This window comes from Lynx rufus, unplaced genomic scaffold, assembly GCF_022079265.1.
Source record: "Lynx rufus isolate CCGP_SWC_20201006 ecotype Redwood Valley unplaced genomic scaffold, mLynRuf1.p SCAF_1, whole genome shotgun sequence".
Classification (NCBI taxonomy): domain Eukaryota; kingdom Metazoa; phylum Chordata; class Mammalia; order Carnivora; family Felidae; genus Lynx; species Lynx rufus.
Genome location: NW_025814823.1, coordinates 89,724,850 through 89,734,854, shown reverse-complemented (window position 1 = coordinate 89,734,854; position 10,005 = coordinate 89,724,850).

Sequence of the window (10,005 nt, the reverse complement as noted above, 5' to 3'; positions counted from 1 at the left end):
CCAGAGCCAGGGATTGGGCAGTGAGCTGGCTGCTTCTGCCTGGGCCTTGGCTCTGACTTCAGCAAACAACAGGCTGGGGCCACTGAGTGCTGTGCCCTCCATCCCTGAGCGTCCCCATATTCTCTTCCCATCCCCTTTTTGCCAGATCAGCATCTGGTCATGTTTGCTTTGCTGGCCTTTTCTGCCTCCAAGTCCAGAAACAGGTTTCCGAGTCCTGCCTGATAGCCTGGCTAAGTAAATTAAGCAACTTGGAGTGGATCATGATACCAATTCCACCTGTTGGGAGGTTGGCCACTCTGAGCAGGGGGCCCAGCCCTGCCCCCCCACACTTGTGGGTGGCTGGAGCCCCCCGTTCTGGCTGGTGTCTTGATTACCATGCATCACCAGAGCTCACCAGGTTTCCAAGCCCACCTTTTGCTTTCTCTATGACAACTCACTGTGACGTGGTCCCCTTGTCGGCCACTCACATTTGGGGGCTGCTGAGGCCAGCACTGTGCAGTGTGACAGTTTGGGCTTCGGGGTGTGACTGTGAGGCTGCTCAAGCCTGAACTGCCTCTGTTTCCATCTCTGTGGCCTGTGCACACACTGCCTGGAAGCAGTGCCCTTGGTGTCCTTCCTCATTCCTCATGAGCTCCTTTCCCACGGAAGAATGGGCAAGTTCCCGAGAGGTTCCTGGATCCTGGGACCGCCCCCCGTCCCAGCTGTAGCCTGCTCTCAGAGACCCCCCAGAGGGCATGGCCTCCCTGTTTCCTTGCAGGGAGTCCTCCTGGGCCAGGGCCACCACACCAGACAACAGATGATCCCCCACTCTCCTGTCCTGAGTCATCACCATGAGGGGACAGGCAGGGATGGCCAGGGCTTTTCGGGGGACCGAGAGGCAGCCAACCCAGTGGGGCCTCAGAGTGGTTTTACCAGAAGCAGGCTGGGGGCAGGGCCAGAACAGGAGGGCTGCTGGCCTCACCTGCAGGGGAGAAGGGCTGCAGTGTCCCACCCAGGAATCACACCACGAATCTATGCCATCACCCCACCTCGGGCTCCTTCCTCTTCTTCACAGCTTGGTCATCTGGGGCCCTGGGGCCCTGAGGCTCTGGGCAGTGTTCCTGCTTCCATGGGGCCTTTGCTTGGGTCAATATTGATCTGGCTTCTTCAAGTACTTCCTTCTGCCTCTTCCCAGAGCCCTGCTGCAGGGAGGGTGGGCAGGTTCGGCAGCCGGCCACAGGGTTTTTGCTGTGTGGGCTTGAGGCATGAGCAAAAGTGACAGAGAAGCTGGCCTGCATGGCTTAAGCAAAGACTGAAATTCCAGTTTCTAAGTAGCTGTCTTCCCCAGGCCTGCAGCCACCAGCCCCGTGAGGTTGCCTGGGATCTGCTGCTCTGAGCGGCTATGCTGACCACAGCAGCTGTGGCTGAGCCATGCCCTGGATACCTAGGCCCCATTTTCCTGTTTCAGTCCGGGCCAGAGTGAGCCTCAGCAATCAGGGAAGCATCCACCGGAGGGGCTGCTGGTGGTGGCTCCCTAAATGGAACGGTATGGGGTGAGGGCACAGATAGTACCACACTCATGAGTCAAAAGAAATGTAGCCCTGAGAACATCAGCCATCTGTCTGAGGTCCTGGGCCAGTTGGTGGGTCTGCACGGTCTCCTGGACCCCTTCCCACAGCAGGTGCCCCTTGGAGCAGCCACCCACCAGGTGAGGGGTGAGAGTTGGATCAGACCCCAAGGGGTGTCCCAGCCCAAACTCTGGACCAGGACCCCACCAACATGGAGAGGTACTCACTGCCATCCCAAAGTAAGGCTGGCTCGAAGCTGATTCAACAAGCTTGAGACCCAAGGGTTTAATAGCAATCCCCTCTGCTATTCCCACTCCTCAGAGGCCGTGGAGGGACCAGGATACCTGGCTGTGCCCATGGGAAGGGCAGCTGGGAAAAGGAGCTGCCTCCTTCCAGGGGGCCATGCCCAGCCGCCCCACTGCACTAGCTCTGATGGACTTGTGGCAGGGTCCAGAGCAGTGCAGAGATGTCACCCCTGGAGCCATAGCCACTTGGCTAACTGGAGCCCGTGTCCCACAGAGGGCAGTTGAGGCCTTCAGAGATCCTGCCCCACTTTCCAAATCCCTCCGTTCTCTCTCTGCAGCCATCCGTCTTCAGGATTACCCCCACCCCAACTTCTGGTTTATGGCAAACTTTGCTACCTCCAGTCCAGGGTCTAATCGTGGGGTTTCCATCTCTCCCTGCAAATGTTGGCTCCATAAGGGCCACTGTGCACTCCCCTGTGGCCTAGCCCAGCACAGGACAGACTTGATTGCTGGGTCAGTTTCTCCTGAGCTTGGGAAAAGCATATACACAGGGGGTGTCTGCTGACTTCCAGATCTCCCCAATTCCGTTTCGTGCAAGAGACGCATCTTCCCCTATTACCGTCACTTTGACCCCAATTCTTCTCAGAACAGACTTCCCACCTCCCCTGCCTGTTCTTTTCACAGAAGGCCCACCCCACCTGCAAGTCTGCTTGCTTCTAGTGCTGGCTCTCCTCGCCCTGTTGAACTTTTCCTTCTCCCTCTGGGCCTTGGCACTTTGCGAGGCCTGAGGAAGCCAGGAAGACCCCCGGGGTGTGGGTCAGGGTCTGTGTCCCATCCTGCCCGTGTCCTCCAGGCCTGCCCTGGACCTTTGGCTCCAGGACTGAGAATGCCTTGGGTCTCAGGTGATGGGGGTACAGCAGATCTGGGAACCCACTTTTGTAGAAGAGCATGCAGGAAAAGGGTTTTTTTTCCCCCTGCATATCCAATGTGGATAAAAACCCAGCTCACAGCTGAGCTCCTCTTCTGCTTCTGTGTCTCCCAGAGCTATTCTCTCTTCCTTCTCAGAGCCTAGCCTCTGGTGAAGCCTGGTGCCAGCCTCCCCCACCAAGCCCTTGCCCTGCTCCCAGAAGGCACCACTCTGCTCCTTTAGGAGCATAGGGGCACCTGGGTGGCTCAGCCAGTTAAACATGTGACTCTTGATTTTGGCTCAGGTCATGACCTCATGGTTCGTGTGTTCGAGTCCTGTGTCCAGCATGGAGTCTGCTTGGGATTCTCTCTCTCTTCCTCTCCCTCTGCTCTGCCTCTGCTCACACTCTGTCCCCCTCAAAATAAATAAATACACTTTAAAAAAAAGAGGCTAAGGGTAAGTCAGAGCACATCACCCCTTTATCAAAACTTTCCTCTGGGCTTAAAATAAGAAACCACATCCTAATTTTGGGCTCCCAGGCCCACTGGGATGGGCCCTGCTGGCCTCTCCTCCTCCCATCCCCTCGACCCTTCTTTCTTCTGACCTGAGCCTTCACTGCCAATCTTCCTCCCGTGAAGAGCTCTGCCCACATGTCACTCCTTACAGCAGGGAGTATGGCCTGTGAATTCTGTGGGGACTGGGACTCTGCCATGTCCTGTTGCCCATGATGATGTGTGGCACCCTGGGTGTGGGTCCCTTGGCCTGCAGTGGCCATGTCAGAATGGAATCATTAGCATCAAAGGACACTCCAGTGTGCCCTTGGCCTGATGCCCCCTAAAGAAGAGGAGTCAAGGCTGATAGCAGTGTGAGGCAGGGACGGAGGGGGAGGTGGGGTGAGGGACCCAAAGGCGGAACACACTGACGGGACACCCCCAACAGTTCCCTTGTGGCTGAGTTCTCATTCACACCTGGAGACCTGTTGTGGGGAGTGGGGCTGGGCTGGGACCTTGGGACACTGAGTGCAGCCTGAGCATCCAACCCAGGTAGGAGCAGAGGATCCCAGGAGAATGAGCGCAATCCTGTGGGGAACTGGGAGTGTGGTGGTTTCTAGCACATGTAAGTGTGCTTGGGGCTGGGCAACCAGGTAGGCGTCCTGATGGCTGACAGCTGGGTTGAGGCATCTCTCCAGGGAACAGTGGCTAAATCCACCTGCTGGGAAAATGAATAAAGTTTTATGCCATAAGATGGCCAATGGGACTAAAACAAGCTTTGGTCTCTAGCTTAGAGACCCCTCCTCCAGTTCTTCTTCCTTTGCTGTGCGTGTGAAAACCCCCACAGATATGGAAGCTGAAAACTATAAATTACCTTCCCGCTCACATTTGGGGCTCGGATCTTTGGAGAAACGTCTCCTCTGAGCCCGCTGGTGTTAAATAAATCTCTGATCCACCAAGATCTCCAAGTGTCGCTTGGTTTTTCCTCCAGCATTCCAGCTTGGTTCCATAACATATTTGGTTCCCTGACCGGGAAACCCAACTGCGCTGGCCTGTTGTTGCCACCAGTTTGGGAGAATGGCTAGGTGGTGATGGAACAGGGGATCGCCAGGGAGAAGGTGTGCCCTGCCTGAATTTCGGCAGTCTCCCGCTCAGTCGCCTTAGGCCGGCCCCGCTCTGCTGTTCCTGCCGGACTGGAGAATTGGCAGGTGAGGACCTGGACCCGACATCAGAACCGGTAAGGCTGGGGCCCAATCTAGTCAGGCCCACTTGCAAGAGTGGAAGAGGGACCTGATCACTCCCTGGAGACCTCAGAGGTCTCACAGGTAGGAATTCTATGGGAGGGAATGTAATAACCTCTGGTGTGTATGTGAATGTGGATGTGTGACTTGGTCTAGCTTGCCTATCTAGTTCGATTCTGTGGCTCCATGGGCAGGCACCCTTAAGGTCCCCAAAAGCCCATGGAGTCTGAGTGGGCCCATCTGAGATTCCATGGTGAATGGCACACAGTCTATGGCGGCATCAGAACAGTTTCCGATCGTAAGTCACAAAGCTGAGACTGCTATGGCTGTCACCTAAGTTCCTTTGGGACATGGCCAGATGGGCATCTGACTGGTCTCCTCATTAGAGGGGGCACCCCCCTATCCCTCTGTCTGTCTTTGCGACTCCACCTCATGGGAACATTATGGGGTTGGGACAGAGCAAAAAAGGGGTTTCTTGGAGACTATGGAATTAAGATAACCCCCAGCACGTTAAGAACCCTATGTGAGTTAGAATGGCCCACTTTTGGTGTAGGAGGGCCCTCTGAGGGAACCTTGGATATCTCAATGGTCCGCTGCATCTGGCATGTTGTCTCCGGAGACCCAGGTCACCCTGATCAATTTCCATACATCCTCCTGGCTTGAAATTGCCTGAAATCCTCTGCCTTGGGTGTGATTCATCCATAACAAGCAGAGTCAGACAAAGGTTTTAGTGGCCTTATCCGGAAACTCAAAGAAGCAACCCACTGCTCCCCTAGTGTTTGCAGGAGACCCAGGAGGAAGATCCTGTCTTTCTGCCACCTTATGACTCACCAGGTTCCCTACCCCCTGCCCCTAAGCTTGAAACTCCTCCCCTGTCTGTCTCTCCTCCTCCTCCACCGCTGCCACCACCACCGTGGCCCATCTCTCCTCCCCTCCTGACCCAGAAAACCCTCCCCCACAAGGACCAGTGGCCAGATTGTGCCCTCGGCCAGGTTCAGACACTCTCCAGATGCTGGTCCACATCCACCGGTACCAAGAGGCTCTCCTCCGCAGGGATCAGAGCAGGGGCTGAGAAGCCCATGAATATGCCCAGCAGCAAGGGGATTCCCCCAGGGATTATTATGAAAGGTTATGTGAAGCTTATACCATTTGCTCCAGAGGCACAAGAGAGCCACGGCAAAAGGACGGGGAAGGTCTAGCTGCCAAAAGTGGGGAGGCCCAGAACCTCCTTAGCAGTGGGTCAGTGAGCCTACTGCAAGGAGAAAGGACATTAAAAGAATAAATGTCACAACCAGGGAAAGTCCCAGAAACCCAACCAATATCAGGAGGAACCTCAAGAAGGGGACCTAACTGGTCTGGCTGAAATAGAATCAGACTGAAGGGGACACTCTTCCTCTGCCTAATAGATGTGAGGGATTCTCCCTCATTTCCCAGGTTAACAGCTATAATTGGAGCCAACTGTGGTTAGTCTACCTCGGGATGGGGACTTTAAGGAATGTTCCCAAGCAGTTGCTTAAACTCCATTTGTTTTGGGGAAATTTCCGGTCTCCTCTGGCCTGATATGGACTCCATATTTCCACTTTGGTGGAAAAAACATGGCGTCTGCTCCTCTGAGATAAGGTTTTGAATTAGGTTTTCCTTCTCTGCCTTCTACTGGCACCTTGCCTCTTCTGCCTTCCCCTCCCCCTGCTGTTTCTGCACCAACTTGGTTGTGGTGTCCATAACTGATTCTTATACCCTCCTCAGTGCCTCACCACCATTGGCTCTTCCTCCCATCCTCAAGGTCAAGAAGTAAATTGCACCCCCTTGGACATCTAGGTCTTTTTCAAATAGAATGAATTGCTAAAGCTTTGATTACTGAACATAGCTTTGTGTTTTTAACTTCTTATTGCAGAGAAATTAAGGCTATTGGGACCTATTGGAAAACATCCTTTGTACTTAATTGGTTTGTGAATTTAACATCTAAAAAAATTCTGGTGTAAACACCTCTCAGTTGGTTACTAAGTCCTCAACTGAAGACTAGGGTTTCCTAAGAGTTAAAGTTAAGCTTTAGAGTTAAAATTCTGCTAAGTGTATTTAAGACTGATGGAAATAAGGAAAGCAACCCTGTATGTAGGAAAGTAAGAGGTGTGTAAGAAAGATATAAGGTATGGAAATAACATTTTTGTTGAGGGTAGAAGAAAGTAATTTTGTCCTAAATGAGACTGGTTATTTGGAGAGAAATGGCTTTGGGACAAAGTTTGGAGGCAAAGGAAAGTTGTATAAGGTTCATGAAGGGAAATCTTTGGAAAAGAATTTTATGTGTGCTCAGAGGGACTAAGGTTGAGATGAATGGAATTTTAAAACTACACTGGTATAAGGTTGAATTCTGCTTTTCTCTCTGCTCAAAGACAAAGTTTTCTTGGACTGTTGATCTGCTCTTGATAAAACAATTCAAACAAGGTTTGTCTTCTGGGAAAATCAAAGTTTTAGGTTTCATCTATCAGCTCTTTAATTACTTGGTTAAAACTTCTCCATGTTAAAGGAGCTAGGTTTTGGTAACAACTATATAATGCTATATATTCACCTTTAGGATCTTTTATTGCCACCTTGGTTGAATAAATAAAGTTTTAAGATTTGTAATGATCTGTAATCCTATTTAGGATGTACTTATAACTTCCTAAGGTTTTAACAAACTTCCCAGGATTTAAATGGTAAATGAAGTCTTTTTGACCAATTAGGCCCTTTTATTTGGGATGCTAAGTTACTTGGAAAAGCACTGTCGTACAATGGTAAACCTTAGGTTGTATTGCACAGGTAAATTCCGTAACTGCCCAAATATATATGCAATTCCTAAAGTTTTAATGTTTTGATATAAGGTCATCACTTAATATTCTGATTACTTGAAGTGTTATGTGTCACAGAAATAACCGATTTTCTTTGTCAATTGCATCATAATGAACTCTCATCAGATCTTTAACAATGTCTATTTCTGAGATTTTTGTCATTTATAATTGTTTTTATTCTCTCACAAAACATGTTTCTTCTTCAAGGGATTTATAAAAAGGACTTTGGGGACAAATACAGGTATTTGACACCTTTAAGATTAATACTAAAATGGGTAAGAATTTCCAGAACTAAAAAGCTGCATTCAAATTGAACAAGAATTAGGAACATGGGATTAAATGAACTGAGGAAGATTATAGTTTGTGATTCTGGTTGAAAATATTGCTGGTTCTCTAATGTTTGCTCTTCCAGATTAAGGAAACTTTCTCTTAAGATATCTATGATACACAAAAATGTCATAAAGTATTCATGTGTAAACTGAAGCATTTACCTTTTCTCTCTACGTAACTTCCCTGACATTCAAAAACCCTCAGTGAGTATTCTTTCTTTCATGGCAATTACAATTGTTTGTATAAGTTCAATAAGAATCTGTTCATCTCGTAACAGGCCACCATTGGAAATACTGGTTATTTTACCAAGGCTTTGAGTGGAATGTCATATTTGAGAGTGACATTCATAGACTCAGATATGACCAGACAGCTTTAAAGAACTAAGGTTGGCTTTGTAAAACATGGAGCCATAAAGCCCCTTGGAAATGTTGGCCTGATACCTTGCTTACAGAGTTCCCAGCAGCCTTACCAGGTGAGTAAAGAAGGTCATTTCCTGGCAGGTGCAGGAACCTCAGGATATCTTGGGGACCTCATGAAGAGGAATTCGCCCAATTCTGCAGGTATTGCAGGCCTGTCTGATGGCAAGTATTTAGCTTGGCTTCTGGCCTGGAGAGGCTACTAAAAGTTCAACCCGGAGATTCCTTATAAAAGGTTCCAGCAAAGCAAACTTTAAAAGATCCTCATGGTTAATCGCTATTCTTATTGAGCTTGTGTAAATAATTAGGCCAGATTTGTTAAGACTGGATTTGTTCTACAAATGCATTGGTCTCAATGTGGCTATCTCTGGAAAAGGGGGTTTTAGAGAGAAAAACTATATTTCAACAGTGCACCGTTATGGATGTTAAATTCTATTCTGATTGTCTTTAAATGTTTGTTGTTTGCCTAAACTAGATAACTTGAGGTAAACTCCAGAAAAATTGTCACAGTATTTCATGTATAGACAATCTTTGTGCTTGTTATTCTATGGGGATAGTAATAAGACTCCATGGGCATAAGATTATTTAAACAACTGGAAAACAGGATGGATCTCTAAATATGCAAACCATATCTTCCCTAAATCTGATCTGACAGTTACCAGAAACCCGCCCCTTTTGAAGACTTGGAGGTAGACTTTACAGATATACAACCAAATAGAGGATTTAGTTTCAGGTATCACCCCATGGGTCCATGGCTCCAGAGCTGAGAAGGCCAACTCAGATGAACCCTCAACCTGGTGAAGTGATCCAGATCCAGTCAACCCGCTTAAACTGACCCTCAAAAAGACACTGCCCCTGAGATCTCCAGCCCTACTCCAGCCACACCCTGGAAGCTGGCTGGCCTGCTCATGGCAGAAGCTTGAGGAATCAATGTGTGGACCAAGCCCAGGGGTTCAGATGCAACTCTGCCAGCCCTTGCCCCTTACTGGTGTCATCGCCCTGATCTTGCTTATTGCTGTCAGGCTAATAGAGACTGACATGCCATCATGTTGACTGCCATCAACAAACTGGACATGGACTGGATGGCAGACTCCCTGGGAACCTGACAAAGCCAAATAAACTCCCTGGCAGCAGTGTCCCTCCAAAATAGGCCAGCTCTCTACCTCCTCACTTCAGAAAAAGGAGGGACTTGTATCTTTCTGGGGGAGGAATGTTGCTATTTTGTAAAACAATCAGGAATAGTCAGGACTAAGGTTAAGGACCTCAAGGAAAGAATTCAACGTAGACAATGGGAAAGTATTGGTCAATGGAGAGGATGGGATCTCACACACTGGGCATCCTGGCTCCCTGCCCTGGCAGGGCCCCTGCTTTCCATAATTTTACTTGTGACCATCGGTCCCTCTATACTAACTACCCTGGTACGTTTTATTGAAAACACTGTTGCTTGTCAAACTGCAGCACGTATCTTAGCCCTCTGAGGGTACCAACTCCTAGAGCTAAAAAGTGATGTCTAATAAAGATTTTAAAAAAGGCATCAAAGGGGGGAATGTTGGGGAAAATGAATAAAGTTTTACACCATAAGATGGTCAATGGGACTAAAACAAGCTCTGGTCTCTAGCTTAGAGACCCCTCTTCCGGGTTCTTCTTGCCCTGTTTGCCACGTGGGTGAAAACCTGACACAGATATGGAAGTTGACAAATATAAATTACCCTTCCCCCCTTCATTCGGAGCTCAGATCTTTGGAGAAACGGTCTCCTGTGAGCCTGCTGGTGTTAAATAAATCTCTGATCCAAGATCTCCAAGTGTCGCTTGGTTTTTCTGCCAGCGTTCCAGCCTGGTTCCGTAACACAACCAATGACATTATAAAGTTAAAATGTCCAAACCCAACGGGGAAGGGGACAGTGTGGGTCTCTTCTGTAGTCACATTCAGATTAGATTTATTATAGAAGCAAAAACCACAACAAGCCCATCATTACCAACTGCCTTTGTGGGGAGGGGATCTT